Source organism: Gambusia affinis, linkage group LG07 (genome assembly GCF_019740435.1).
Source record: "Gambusia affinis linkage group LG07, SWU_Gaff_1.0, whole genome shotgun sequence".
In the NCBI taxonomy this organism is placed as follows: domain Eukaryota; kingdom Metazoa; phylum Chordata; class Actinopteri; order Cyprinodontiformes; family Poeciliidae; genus Gambusia; species Gambusia affinis.
Genome location: NC_057874.1, coordinates 10,878,894 through 10,884,577, shown reverse-complemented (window position 1 = coordinate 10,884,577; position 5,684 = coordinate 10,878,894).

Genomic DNA, 5,684 nt, shown 5'->3' with positions numbered 1-5,684 from the left:
AGCATCCTGGCAACTCCTGCAATACTTTTCATTTTATATGAAGAAATGTTTAAAAACTGTTACAGCCAAATTTCTGCAGAATTAATAGCATTTATAGCCTTTCTGCATTTTCCAGATGTTAGTTATTTTGAACTCAGTCAGATGTTTTCCAGTAGTTTTGTTGGAGTTAAGTTTACCAGATGGTTTGATCATAATACATGATTTTGGTTTGAAGCCTTGGATTCAAACCAATCCAACGTTTGGGTGGAAGCTAAACTTCAAAACATTATACATTAAAAAAAATAATAATAACAAACCGTTCTTTTCAAACCTTGTATTTCAAAATAAAGAACTATTTTTGATTTGGCATATTACAAAACATTTCCAAAAAATGTAAACTGTTTTTCTTTCGTAAGGGTTAAAATGTAAAGTGGAAAAAAAAGTTGAATAAATTGATGTTTTGTTGTTTTTTGTGTATTTGGAATAAGATTCATTGTCTCCTGAGATTCATATAATATTCTTTTTATGTGAAGAGGGAATCAGACGTGAGTTTGTATTCCTTTCGGCTCCTTTTCATTCATGATGTCTTTTAGTTGTTCCATGAAGTATTCCTATTGAGTGAAAGAAATAAAATAACTAAAATGGAAGTGGAAAACCACGGCCTCCTTATTGAATGTCTGACTCTGAGTTGGGAAAAAAACTAACAAAAATTAACATGTTGATGAAACTGTCAGGACCGCACAAGCAGAGAAACTTTACTGACTTACATCAGAGGTCAAACTCAAACGAACTGCAGTTATAAAGTGTATCTGATCTCCTCTGAAAGGAGCGCGGTGAGCGTCCATTATGTTCTGTAAAACCTAGCAAAAATACACCTGGAAGGAATAAAAGTCCCAACCTCATTCATTCCTCCTCAGTCTAAAATAGCATTCTCAACACATGAGCACAGACAGGAACATTGCAGAAGTATTCCTTGAAAATAGAGATAGTTTTATGTACATTATGTTGGGCGAGAATATAACAAATCCTAACGGTTTTCGTCTGGCAGTTTGTTTAAAAAATGTTTTCAATCAGTCAGGTTGAACATGACGGCATTTGACGACCAACAATGCTGCATAGTTTTTAACTAAGTGGTTTTGCTAATCGGAGCGGAAAGCGACAGAACGGTCCCACCATACCGCATTTCTGCTGACTCAAATGTTTGAGTATATCTCTGCTGTCTAATTAGCAGATGCCCCGCAGCAGCGGCTGCGAATGGGCTCTTTGTCAAGGGCGCTTTATGGGAAACAATGAGCATTAGTTGACTGTAAATTCATTTCTTAATAAAGTCTTCAACCTCCTCTGGCCTTTGTCTGTTTTATAGCCTTCAGACAATTAATGCTGTGATTAAAATAAATGTGTTGCATGCAGACCAATGCACTAAAGAAGGATGAAAATAAGTATGTGTTGTTTAAAGTCACCAAAACTAAAAAGGGATTTGTAAAAAAAAATAGAAAAAAGAAACAAGGAAGCCCTCAATTGTTGAGTCCTTAATAAGTCTTAGTTAAGACTTATTAACTAAGTCTTAACTAAGACTTACTTAATAAGTCTTAGTTAAGACTTATTAACTAAGTCTTAACTAAGACTTAGTTAATAAGTCTTAGTTTTAAGACTTATTAACTAATAAGTCTTAAAACTTATTAGTTAATAAGTTTTAAGACTTATTAACTAATAAGTCTTAAAACTTATTAGTTTTAAGACTAATAAGTTTTAAGAGACCAGTCAGCCCTTAGAAGTCCAATCAGAGCCCTGTTACGGGTTGATTTAAGCCCAAGTAAGAGCACCAATCATTTTATTTTCTTGTTTCGTTAGAGGCCGCAGAATCTCTCAGTCTTCTGGAAAAAAAAAGAGCACAAAGGTGCATCGAACAAAACAAACATCTCTAGGTGCAACTTTTAATCTGCTAGAGGAAAAAAAGGAAATATGTCACAACCAATTAACCTGCAGAAACGTAAAAACTAAACTCCAGGTCAAACATTGCATTATGGTAATGAACTATTCATCTGATTCAGGTGAGCTGGAAGAGGGAGGAACTTAAACGTTTCCAAATAGGGTCTCTGAAGTCAGAGACCCCGGCTCTACAAAAATGAATCAAAAATGTTTCTGCTCAGATGATAAAAACAAGCCATTGCTGTAAAGCCACAGAGCATTTACTTTAAATGTGCAATGGTTACAATACTATGCTGTGGATTCATTTAGAATCAAAAGCGATTCCCAATGGCAGCAAACATTGTCAAATTCTGAAGAAAATCTGTTTACTTTTTGCAAAGACTTAAAGCTGGACCAAAAATCACCATTAAGAAATATTTTAATCCAAATAGTGATGCTATCACGTTCGAGGAGTGAATGAGAGACATTTAGATGTCTTCACAGTGAAAGTTCTCCACTCATCTAAACCACGTGAACTGATTTGGTCTTTTTTTTTTTTTTTTCAATCAAAGTTGCTCCTGAACAAAACAGGAACAATGCTAAAGGATCTAAGAACTTTTGAGTATTTTTACCATGCTGTACTTTTTACTTTTACTTGAGTAATTTTGTTATGAAGTATTGCTGTTCTTACTGGAGTAAAATTTCTGGATACTCGACCCACTGTTGGTAAATCCACAGAATGAAGAATACACCTGTTTTAACCAAAACTTCAGCAGACACAGAAACACATATAGTCTTTATTAAAGTTTTATATTGGAAAAAAAAATATTTGGAAAAAATGATTCTTTTGCCTCATTTTGTAATTATTTTATTTATATAATTTTTTTGAATATTAGTCTTCAAAATACTAAAATGTCCACAAATTGATTTTGTTTCATCTGATGATGTAATTTTGAAATATGAAATGATTCATTTTTGATGAGTTACTCAGTACTTCAGCTGCCTTCTTACCAGTCACTCTGATACTCTTGAGTGATTTCTAACATGGATGTTTTTCACTTTTACTTCAGTAAAAATGTGTCAAAGTATTTCCGGTCTTACTTGAGCAAATGATATATGTCTGTATGTGTCTGTGCATATTCTGCACATTTTTCTTACTCAGCTAGACATTACTTTTAATCTGAGTCTGCTATTCTTATGTTGCAAATTTATCCCTACTATGCAGTTTGTTATTCTTATTTTTTAATATTTGTGTGAATATTCATATTCCTACCTACCTAAAGTTGCCGCTGTGACAACTGTCCTTCCCCACTGTGGGACATTGAAGGTTTTTTCTACCCAACACTGCAGAGCTCACTCTGGAGAACTTTCTGATCGAAGAGATGTGCTGCAGTGGAAAGAGGAGATGTCTTTGTAACATTTGCTCCTTAAAAGATGTAAAACAATCTAGCGAAACCTCAGAGGACTCAGCAGCCAATCACAGTGAAGTAATTTATCACAAGGCCCTGGGAGACAATGGAGAGATGAGACATACGATCCTGGGGATGCTGTGGCTCCTGGCTGCTGGTCAGCTTCAAGAGGAACATTAACAGAGTCACAGAGCAAAGTGTGGACGTAGTAAAGATTTTAGTACGTTTTCCTTTCAGCCTGAAATGGTTTTAGTAACGCACTAAAGCACAAAAACACACATTTTAAAGTGAACAGATGCTTGTTTTAATCATGTTTGCAGCCTAATGTAGACTCAATCTGGTGTATTTATTCAACATTCAGACAGGGATAAACATAAACCTCAATTGATGAAGCACATTTTACTACAACAGCCAGGGTGGCGGACGTGTGGGGAACATAAATCTATCAGGTGAGGATGACAAATGGCCACTCGATACTATCTTCCTCCTGGATCTCTGTGGTGCTGAAAAATATTGTGTTGGGTGTGATTTATGGTCCCCTGGGCTGCAGATGTGCCAAGGTCTTAATAGAGCAGAGACCGCCCAGTCCGACTCCAGACACCCACAGCTTGATCAACAAACTGGATCATCTGGAGGCTGCCTTCAGTTTTGGAGCGATTTGAACTTTTCCTGGATTCGGTTTTCAAAGCTACATTTCTAATAGGTTCTGGGTCTGATTGGATTCAAAAAAGCCCTCATAAAAATCTATTTAAACCAACCTAAATCAGCTACAAAGCCCAAGCTCCTGCTACAAAACTCCAGATTGGATTTAGCTTTGGACTTTAACTAGGCCTCTCAAAAGCCTTTATTTCTCCCTCAGATCTTTCTATTACAGATTGGAATGCTTCCCAGGTCCTGATGCAACTATCACCCTCCCACCATCATGTTTGACTACAAGCATGAAGCTGTTTTTATGAATGTTGTGTTAGTTTTAAAGGACCATTTTTAAATTCACATTTGGTTTCAACTGCTTCTAAAAACACCCAAAGTGCTTTAAAAACTCACCCAGTGGTTTTTTTGACCATGTATTTATCATTTTTGGCGTCTGAAAAACGAGTCATTTAAAAAAACCTCCCATTTGGTGAGTGACCATTGATGGGCACTGCGCCGTTACCTAGCAACCCCAACCAAATCCAGCCTGTCACCTAGCAACCGGAAGCACCAGCACGTATGTGTCGCTGTTTTTACCACTGCATGCATAATGGCTACTGGAAAAGACAAGTGTTTTGTTGTTAACTTACCAAGATATAGATTCTATAATTGTGCATAATGTAGTGGACATATTTTGTGTAGGCATTGGCCTGTCCTAACCTTTTTGAGAAGCATAGTAGGTAACATTTTAGCCAGTAATGAATTGCAGACATTTGAAAAAGTCTCCTCAGTCTGCTGAATATTGTTCTGAGGATCATCAATCTTTTCTGCAAACTTTATATGGGTCTTTATGTTGCTGGGCAGCATTGGTGTTGGCCTTGTAACTCTCTATTGATGCCATTAGGTTCATTACTTTTCCATGTTTACTTAAAGCTTTAGAAATGGCTTCAAACCTGATCTAAGGTTGAATTTCTTAGATCAGAGCATGTCGTGATTTTTGGCTGTCAGCTCTGCTTCACATCAGACAAGTTCTGTTTAGGCAATTTCTTGATCAGAAAGTTTTGAAATTGAACTTATAATGCTAATTTGTAGATTAACATTATACAATAGCAAAAAAAAAAAAAAAAAAAAAAAAAAAATATAACAACCAAAAACAACCAATGTGACTTTAAAAAGGAGCTGCTGACACAACAGTTACCCATTGTTTTATTTAGTTTAGAAGACATAAAAACACTGTATGTAACCTCACAGTAAAAACTTCTGGATCAAAAACAACCAATTTGTAATCCAGGGTCGGTCAAATATGGACCGACCCAACGCTGGGGTGTTTTAACTCACCTGGGTTGTGTTGATGGTTCCACCCAACACATTGGATTATGGCAACTAACCAAAGGTTGCGTTAAATTGACCCAAAATTCGGTTGAAACTCATAACCCAACACAAGGGTTATTCTACCACTGAATTTGAGGGGGGTTTTTAATTAAAAAAAAGAAAAGAAAAAAAGATTGATTTATTTTTAAATGTCTACCGTCAGAAGACAGTAAAGGTCTCTTTACTGTCTTCTGACGGTAGAACCAAGTTTACCAGGAGTGATTTTTACAACACAGGTGAAAGTTGCTGTCGTATTCATCAGATTCCGACCAATCTGAAAAATTCAACACGTCAATTAATGCTCACTTTCTTTATTTATCCTCGCGGTTTCCCCCCTTCGGATGGATGAGATGGAGCCTAGCGTCCAGATAACCAGTGCGGGAGCGG